This window comes from Geospiza fortis, unplaced genomic scaffold (genome assembly GCF_000277835.1).
Source record: "Geospiza fortis unplaced genomic scaffold, GeoFor_1.0 scaffold29, whole genome shotgun sequence".
Taxonomy (NCBI): Eukaryota; Metazoa; Chordata; class Aves; order Passeriformes; family Thraupidae; genus Geospiza; species Geospiza fortis.
In genome coordinates this window covers 4,816,522-4,826,286 of record NW_005054349.1, presented here as the reverse complement: position 1 = coordinate 4,826,286, position 9,765 = coordinate 4,816,522, and the positions used below count along the sequence as shown (strand labels likewise).

Sequence of the window (9,765 nt, the reverse complement as noted above, 5' to 3'; positions counted from 1 at the left end):
CACCTTTTGGTGCCTTAGTGAATCTCTCCACTCATTATTTGCTTTCATTTGAGCTTGGGGGTGGCACAGGTGAAGCTGCAGCAGCACCAGGCAGGATTGTTCTCTTTGGGCCTGTCTAGAGCCCATGGGCATTTCTGCAGTAAAGCCCAGAAATGCCTGGGATAGAAAAAGCTCCCAAAGTAAGCTTGTCCATGCCTTGCTTGTGTCCTTCCTGCAGCATTCCAGCTGGGAGCCTGGCTGCTCCTTGCTTGTTCTCACTCCACAACCTTGGGTCAGTGCTCAGCCGTGCTGGGTGCTGTTCCACATCGTGGCCCAGATGGATTCTGCATCAGCAGGAGGGGAGGGTGTTGGGAATGCCCCAAGTGTGTCCTGTGTGTGCTGAGGGCACAGCTGTGCAGGTACCTGCACCAGGGGCAGGTACAACCAGCATTCCTCATTCCCAAGCAGTTCACAGGGGACTTCCCTCAGCCTGGCTATGGTTGGACTGTGCTGCCGTGCAGTCACTCCCGAGCCTCTTCCCGACATTCCTGACTCCCTGACACCTCAGCTTCCTCTCCTTAACACTCTCCCAGTTGCTTCATCTCTCCCTAAGCCTGCTACAAGGGCTGTTATCGATACCTCTTCTCATCTCTCCCGGGTTTTCCCCTCCAGGAGTCATGTCTGGTGAGTAATGCCCATCCTCTCTTTCCCCAGGAGCTCCATTTCCACACCACACGTGGATTCTGCAGCTCCATGACTCATCTTTTTCCAGATCCTCTGCATCCAAGCAGCAGCATGCTGGGGGTGATAGTAAATCTCAGAGTGAAAGCAGGATTTTATGGATGTGCTGATTCATCTTTCCTCAGAGCAGAGCTCTGTTATGTAAATGCCAGCAGCAGCTGGTGGCAGGAGGAGGGAGAACAGACTAATGAGCCACGGAAGGATTCAGGAGCAGAGATGCTTTAAGGAAGAAGCTGGATTGTAGCTGTTTCTTTCCATACTGCTCTTTAAAGAAAAAAAAAAACAAAAGTTTTTGAGGGATTTTAGGAGTAGGAACTGATGACATTCAAATGCCCATCGCTTCTCCCTCTTTGGTGTTGTAAGGAGTTTTACTCTCAGTTGTAGTTAAAAGTAAAACTCAACCCCCTGTTTAATTTGACTACAAAATTAAATTAACTTCTTCACAATCAGCTTGTAAAACCAGGTAAAGGTGTCTCTCTCATTTTTTATTTATGATTAGTCTGCCCTCATGAGTCAAATCCTGCTTTAGCTGTGTGTGAAAACAGAATTGTGGTTTACTATAACTGGAAATGTACAGTTAAAATCAAAAAAAGAAAGTTTAGAGTAGAATTGTGCAGATATAGTGGATTTACCTGCATTGTACCTTTTCAGTAAATGTAGGTAAGGATTCACATGCTTGAATTCAGCTGGATTTAAACACTGGAACAAATTATGCATTTTTGGCTTTTTTTAAAGAATATTTTCTGTGTACATTTCATAAAATACCCCCAAGTTGGAAGCAACCCATGAAGATTTCTATGAACATTCTGCTCATCTTGGGTCTTTCAATGGAGCTAAATGACAAATAAGGATGGTAGTTAAATTAAATCCAAGTTTTTGTTTAGCTGTTCAGAAGGAATCCAGGAGTTGGTGCCTTGTGCTACACAGCTGTGAGTAAAGGAATATTGAAAAGTCCAAGCTTATTTTAAGATCTTTACATAGAAAAACCTCAAATTTTGATATCATCATTTATTTAAAAAAAATAAACGAGATGCAAAATAATTAGCGCTAATTACAGTTGCTAGAGTGCAGGGTTTGTGTGTGCAAACCAACATCCTGTTTTTGCAGGAAAAATCTCCAAGTTCCCACTCCTTCCTGTGGTTCTCTTCCTCGACAAGAGCTGTTAAATAATATCTAAATAGCTGTTAGATATTACACAAGATCTGCTCTAGGATTTTTGCTATTTTTAATAATTTATTATTTAATTTCTCTGCTGCATCATTCCAATCATTCCTCTAGATGGTGCCAGACACCCAGGAGTTGGGAGCGACATTATCCCATAGGAAGGTGATGGAGGACGAGCCAGGACGCCGCTCGGCTTTGTTTCTAAATTCTGTCTTGCAGCAGTTCGTCTTGTTGATTAATTACTTGTTCTGGTGATGTAAATATGATGGGTTTTTCCTCTTGAGAATCCTAAAATCCATTCAGCCTAAATTCCACCTGCCTGGAGCAGTGTCATCCCTTGCTCCGTGGACTGATCCATATCTCACATTCCTTATGGCAGCCATTAGCTGCTGTGAGCTGTGATCAGTGCGTGCAGCCCTGCTGCGACTGGGGGAACTTAATCCGCCTGGTTTGCAAAGCAGTGACATTTCTGACTATTACCTAAACATTTTTCCTTATCTCTATTTCACCCAGAAATGCAAAATCCAGCTGTGGATGGAACATCCAGGAAAAGGGGTGGCTCTGTGTCCCTGTGTGCTCTGGGCTCTGCCAGCAGAAGGACCAGGGGAATGACATCAGTACCAGATCCATCCCCAGCATCTCTGAATTCCAACTTTGTACCTCAAAGTGCCTGAAACCCCCAAGTTTTATAGCAGCAAATTTACTACTGGGTATAAGTGACCAGGTATGTTTTGTTATTGCTGGTGTCACTACTGCACCCTGCACAATCCCTGTCTAAGGGCCTGATTCTGATCTGTGTCCCCTGGCTGGGATCAAGCTCCCTTCCCAGCCTTTTCCAGCTTCTCCTGATGTACCCTGACTGCTGCCAGTCCAGGGGTCCCTTGCACAAGGATCTCACCCCAAAAATACCATGTGATATCACTGCTGGGCTAATTCAGCAATTTTAAGTCATGCTAATTATTTGTAAATAATCCTTTGATGTTTTCTTTGTGGATTTTTAGGTTTTTAGGGCCAAATCCTGCGTTTTTGGCTTCTCCCAGAAGCCTGGGCACAAAGCATCTGACTGCAGCTGGGAATTCATCACCTCTCTCCCTGGACATGCAAATTTTACTGGAACTCCTTCAGCTAAGTAAATAATTTTATTAAAATTACATCCCTCTGTATCCCATACCCTTTTCCATAAAGTTTTGAGGATTTTTATATTTTAATTATATTTTTCATTCTACAAAAAATATTAGAAATTTTGGGAAGGAGTGCAATAGGGTTTTTTACAGCACTGCTTTTATTGAAATAAAAGGTTATAAAACATTTTGATTAATTTTTTTTATTGACATCCCTAACAGGCAGACATTGTAAATAAGCTCATTAATACTCTTTAAATACAGTCTTATAAAATTAATTCTTAATTACTGCATGAAGTGATGGATTAGAAAACTGTCCTCTGTAAATTTGCTCACAGGAGTGTGAGTTTAGATTGAACTTTCTAAGTACTAATCATGGAATCTGAGGATGGGATTTTGGAATATTTCTCAAAGCACTGTCCCATACAGGAATTCTCTTCCCATTATTTTTATTTATTGATTATAAAGCCTCTTCTTGTGATCTTCAATTTGGGATGATGTCTCCCTCTTATCCCTCATAAGGAAAAGCTTTATCATGGAAGCTTCCATAAATTCCTCTGCAGTAAAGTGATCCCATTTCATTTAATTCTTGCACTTCCATCATTGAACATTCACATTCTCCTGTAGCCTTCCAGCTTTGTATCCCTGGGAAAGGTCTTTCCCCTGATGTCCACAGGAGTTCAGATTTCAGAATCTCTTTTTATTCTTGGCCTTAAAGTATTAGGGCTTGAGACATAACCTGCTACAATATGTTTTGTGTGTCATCTTGATTTGGAGAGGCATTACATTCTTGGAAGGTCCTTTAAAGTGGTTTTTTTTTTTAATCAAAGGACTAATTTAATTTAATTTAATTTCCAGTGAGGTGGTTTTTAACACCTGCAAGTTCTTGCCCTGTTGGCTGTTCCCTTTCATTTCTCTTAAACTCTTAATAGGCTTTTATTGGTGTTATGAAGTCGGCAAGTTCTGTGTGGTTGAGTTTCTGCTGGAAAACCACCGTAGGTGGAAGGTGAAGCTGTGAAGGCACATGGACAGAACTGTGCCATCATCCTTATTTCCCTGAGCTTTTCTTTGTTATCCCTGGATTATAATGGGATATGTGTGGAATATGGTGTAGAGGTGGAAAAAAGCTTCTCCTGTTCATTCTCCACTTTGTCCTTGAAGTCTAAAGGGTCTGCCATTTCCTGTTGAGGATCCTCCTCTCTCCATGTGTTTCCTGATGTCTCTGGACATCCTTCTCCCTCCTGCTCTGTGCAGTCAGAGATCTCAGTCTCTTTTTTTTTTCCCCTCTCTTTGCTCCTTCCTCCTGCTTGCTGACTGAGGTTGTTACAGGTAACACCTTTCAGACCTTGGCTTTCTTCCACACCCATCTTCCATCTTGCCTTTGCTGCTGCCTATGGACTCTGCCAGCCCCCCATGCCCTTGTATTTGGGGGTTTTGTCCTTGCTGACTCCAGGATGCCTCTGGAATGGCTGAGGAACACTCCCATGGGAGACACAGTGCATCCTGAAATGGGACATTGAAAAATCCCATTGAGAGTGATGCTGTCCTCTTGGTGCAAGTTTCAAGCAGATATTGGAGAAATCCTGGGAGCTGAGGACTGAGGGAGGGATTATGTGAGACCAGAGGCTCGTGAGATACGTCAAGACTCTTGAAAGCATTGTTTTGTCTTTCTTGAACATGTGGAAAACAAACCAGACTGCAGCACTCCCTCGCTGTCAGGAGAAGAAAGCAGCAGGACAAAATCTGTTGCTGGAATTTCCCTCCAGCAGCACTTCCACCCCTCCCACCCAAGGGCAGTTGGGGTGAGCCATGGCCATGCTTGGGGGGACTCATCCCAGGGGATGTGGGTGTCCCAGAGCTGGGCACTCTGCTTTGTTCCCTGCAGCCCCACCCACCCCCTCAGCTAAAAATGACATTTTTCACCAACTGCTGAAGTCTCCTGCTCCTGCTTTAATGTTAATTTTGGGAGTTTTCAACTGGACTCTGAGCTACCTCATTCAGGAATCCACGTGGCAGCCCCGAGGTCCAGCCCCATCTGGGCGACAGAATTTGTTTCGTTTGGCAATACGGATTTAACAACCAGGCTTCCAGCCCTGGCAATCATTTCCCTCAAATAGCTGCAAAATAAATGATGGGACATTTTCCAGTGCAGTGCTGCAACCACCCAAAACACCACTGTAGAATTCACAGAGGCCAGGCAGAGTGAGTGCATTAAGCAAGGCTTAGGGGGATTATGGAATTAAATTGGGAGCCCCTTCCACCCTTCCCCCAGTCAAAGACATTCGGAAATAAATATTAAAAAGGGTGTTAAAACAATGGCTTTGGCTAAAACCTCTGCAAGCAAAGAGCCTTGTTGTGAGGGCTGTTACTGAGCTGTGGACTGGTGTGTCCAGGCTGTGTTCCAGAGGGTTTCCATCAGGGAGCTGGGGTGATCTCAGGAACACCCAATGTCCCTGACTGGAGTGGCTCTGCTTCCCAAATTCCCTCTGCAGAGGAGAAGTGCCCCAGCCCCTCGTACAGCACAGGACCTTGCCTCCTCTCCTCTGGACCCTGCTGCTGCCTTTGGCATTCCTTATCCTCTGCCTGCAATTCCCAGCTCTGTCCTTTTCCCGGCGTCAGGAGCATCCTGCTGCTTTCAGGGAGAGTTTGTGCAATGAAAGCTTTGCTTTAATCTGGGCTGGATTTAGCCAGATGCTGCAATCCTGGGAAGGCTTACACAGGGCTCAGGTCTGCCATGGGAATGTAGCCTTGATTTGATAATCTGGGAATGGTTTATTTAAAATTAAAAGCATAGAAAACCTTTGAAACAGCTTTTTTTTTTTTTTTTTTGAGCTCCTTTTGGCCTTGCAGTAGAACAGGCACCCTGGCTCTCAGTCACATATAGGGCCTGGCACCCATGAAATAGGTTTTAGGCTAATGAGGCACACTCTGCCTGCTTTAATTAAATTAATTAGAGCCAAAAAAAGGCATTTTCCATTAAAAGTCTTTAGCATCATAATAACACAATTTAAATATTTAATATAAAAATACATAAAATTAAATATTAATTTCCAATACACTTACAGAGCCCATTTGACCCAAATAACCCCACAAATACTCCCTTACCAGAGAACCCCATTTCTTTACATCTTTATTAACATAATTACAGACCTTTGTATTAGAATCTTTATTTTAGTGCAGTTCTCTTGGTAATAAAATAAATCCATGAGACACCTGTGCAGCAAGAAATAGGATTTACAGAGATTTTAAGCTTTTGGGGGCAAACACGGTTTATTCTTGCCCATGTCAAGGCCTGGGGTAGATGAGCACAGTGACACCAGAGGCAGCTGAGTGTATTAATTAGTGCTAATTAATAAAGCTGCTGGGTTCTTTGACCTTCTCACAGCTCACTGCACGGGTGGAGGAGGAAGGATAAGGAATGGGCAGAGGAAAATCCTTTTGGTCAGAGTTTCTCTGTGCCTGCCTCTCCTCTCTGACTCCCCAGGTCCTGTGTGCCCCCGTGCCTTAGCAGGGAGTGGTGACAGCTCATCGTGCAGGCTGGAATTCCAGGGAATCCTGCAGCCCCCTGGGAAGCTGCTGCCCAGGAAGGGGCTGGGGATGCTGACTGCTTGTGACAAGTCTTGCCTGGGAGAAAACCAACACGGCAGCGGTTGGAAACCTGAATGATGTCACTATGGCAACAAAATAACTCACCTTAAAATAAAATGTGCATTGGAAGCAACCTCATGTGCTCAGGGAATACAGGGAGGAAGGTCCTATTTTTTATATGTATATATTTTTATGTTTATGTATTTTTTAATATTTTTTCAGCTTCCTGAATTCTTGCCCTGTTACTAGATGCTGATGCAGATGTAAGAAATATTTTAATTTCTCTCAGCAATGAAATGAAACAGAACATGACCAGACCAAGTAGGAAAAACATGTTTGCTGGAGGGCAGGAAAACCCTGGGGCTGCTGATAACTACAAGTCATTCTGATGTATGTGAGATCCAGACTATCAATATCTGCAGCTCACAGCAGGGATTTGGGACTAATTATTGCTATTGCTATTTTTCATGGACATAGCCCATCCCTTTCCAACAATCCCAAACTCTATTTCCATACTTGTTCTTTCCAGACAGGTTTGTTCTCCCCTTGTTTCTGCATTAAATAAGAGCAACAGGTAGAAATGTAGAGATTTCTCTGGAAATTCCAAACTCTCCCTGGCTCTTTTTATCCCATGAGCATCCCAGCCAGGTTGGAGCTGTGGTCATTCAGCCACAGCGCTGCTGGCGAGATGTTCCCAAGTTTTCTCATAATCCTGGATGCTTTAGACTAGAGTGGGTGACTTTGACCACTTCTGTGTGAGGGAGGCTGGGATGGGCAGTGCAGTGGTGGGGCGAGGCCATGAGCTGTGCTGAGCTGCAGCAGCCCTGGCAGCTCCTTGGGGATCCAACCCTGGCAGCAAAGAGGAGTCATCCTGTCAGGCTTTTCTCCTGCTTGCCAAAGGCCAAGAGCATTTATGGGATGAAGCGTAAGGCCTTGGAAAGCCCAGCACCCCTGATCTGGTCCTGCAGCGACCCTTGACTAATCCAGGGTAAAAATAGAAACACAAATTGTCTGGTGTTTCACTGGGCAGCAGAAATCCGGCAACGCTTGAGTTTGAATCATCCAGATGATGCTCTGCAAGAGGGGGATGTTGCTCTGGAAATCCCACTGATCCCCAGGGAAATCCCACTGATCCCCAGGGACTGGGATCATGGTCCAGGTGAAGAGATGCTCCCAGTGCTCCATTGGGCAGGGCAGGGCTGGAGCCAGAGCTATTTTAAGCCGAGCAGAGGCAGCCTGCATTGGCACTGTGCTTGCCCAGCGTGTGTGTGCTGGGGACAGAGCATCTGCCTGGGATGAGCAGAGAAGTGCCAAAGGCTCCACAGCCACAGGTTTTCCCATGGTTTTTGCAAAGTTCAGCCCATTTGTAAAAGCTGTGGAAAGCCCAGCACATCCCAGAAGGAATCGTCAGCAACCACAGCTGCATGAGCAGCTCTGGGCTTCCAGTTCTTGCAGTGCAAAAATAAATACCTTTATAGAATAACTGCATTTTATATAATATAATATAACACTTATATAATGTATAATTCTCTATTATATTTATATTCTATAAGATCATAGTTTTCCTCTCTATATCCTATTTTCTGAGAGCTTTGCACCTAGTTCAATGGCAGTGAACATAATTTATTTCCAACTGCTTCTTCTATAGGAAACCAGAAAAAGTGGATTAAAAAGAATGAGGTTATGAAGCATGAAAAAATATTCCAAAACAACTATGGAGGAGGGAAGAGGAGTTTCTGCTCTGACCCTGGGTGAGTTTAAGGGGGTGCTTTGGATACTTGGGTGCCAAATAATGCTAATAATTGAGACTGTCACATTTTGACGTCATCAGCACAGCATCCAGACACTGCCTCTCTCCTTCCCATCGGTATTTCCTTGCAATCCCACATTCTCTGCAGCCTCTGCTCATTGGGAGAGCAGGGAATAGCTGCTGCGGCTCCCTGCTCCCGGCAGCGCGGGAGGGATGAGCCGAGATTGAAATCGTTTCCTACCATTGATGTCAGGACGACTCCAACACCGGCTCCGGCTCCATCCACATCACTCCTGCACCCCATCTCTGCAAGGAAAAGTAATCACTTGTCTTACCTCTGGGTTTAATTAGTCCCTGCTCCGGGGCTAATTAGGAGCGCGGTCCGCACGGAGGTCGGGGCCGGAGCCCTCCCTGCCTCTCCCGCTCCCGTTCCCGCTCCTGCCGCCACTCCCGCTCCCATTCCCGCTCCCGCTCTGTGCCATCTGCCATTGCCATGACACTGGCTTTGCTTTTCACGGCTGGCTGGGCACGCTGGATGCGCGGGGTAATGGGGCTATTTTTCCCCCCTTGGTCTTTGGAAAGGAAATAATAATAATAATAAACGCAGGAATGGCTGGAACTGCTGCACACTGCCCTTTTCCTTCCCACTTTTGAAGCTTTTTAGCATTCAGTTTTCCAGCAATTGGGAGGAAAATTGCCCTGAAAGAAAGAAAGAAACAAAAATCTGTGTTATTTTTTAAACAGCCCCCCACCCCCCGCGCCACACAGGCAGCTGCAGAGAATTTCTCTTCCAAAGGGATGATGTAATGGGCTTTGTCAGCCAATGCTGGAATGAATAAAACCCGAGACCCGAAATCCATCCAGGCTTTTGATGAAACTCCTGAGGTTCCTGGAGCAAGTGGTCGCCAAAATAGGCTGGAACTGCTGGTTTTGTCATGCAGCTCTTGAGAGAAGTGAGATGGAGAGTCAAGGGCTCCAACCAGGGAATAACCAAAACCACCAGGTTTTGTCCCTGCTGAGGGAAAGGGGACCTCGTGGGGCATCTGGGGACACTCAGTGAAGGGGTGCACAGCCCTTGGTGCTGGGACATCAACCCAAGCTCCAACACAGAGTCACTCCTGATCTGAACATGGCACCTACAACCATTTTATAGAGAGATATATGTGTGTATTTAATACTATGTATATTATATATAATTCAATATTATTGCCCAGAGCAGCTGTAGATGCCCCATACCTGGGAGTGTCCAAGGCCAGGTTGGATGGGACTTGAAGCAACCTGGGTTAGTGGAAGGTGTCTCTGACCATGGCAGGGGGTGGAACTTAATGGGTTTATGGTCCCTTCCTACCCAAAGCAGTTGGGGATTCTGTGATATGTATAAAACATAAATATATGAACTATACCTAAGTATCACCAATTCCT

The 9,765-nt window shown here is 45.1% G+C and overlaps 1 long non-coding RNA gene across 2 annotated transcripts; it reads left to right on the top strand.

The window, feature by feature from the left end:
- Positions 1 to 506: 506 nt before the first annotated feature.
- Positions 507 to 9,193, top strand: LOC115948122. 2 transcript variants are annotated; one of them, XR_004081967.1, is made up of 5 exons: positions 507 to 663; positions 2,398 to 2,608; positions 2,886 to 3,013; positions 8,242 to 8,344; positions 8,425 to 9,193. It is a non-coding gene; the product is annotated as an uncharacterized LOC115948122 (long non-coding RNA). The 2 variants fall into 2 exon arrangements; XR_004081968.1 differs by lacking the exon at positions 507 to 663 and adding an exon at positions 2,034 to 2,140.
- Positions 9,194 to 9,765: the final 572 nt, after the last annotated feature.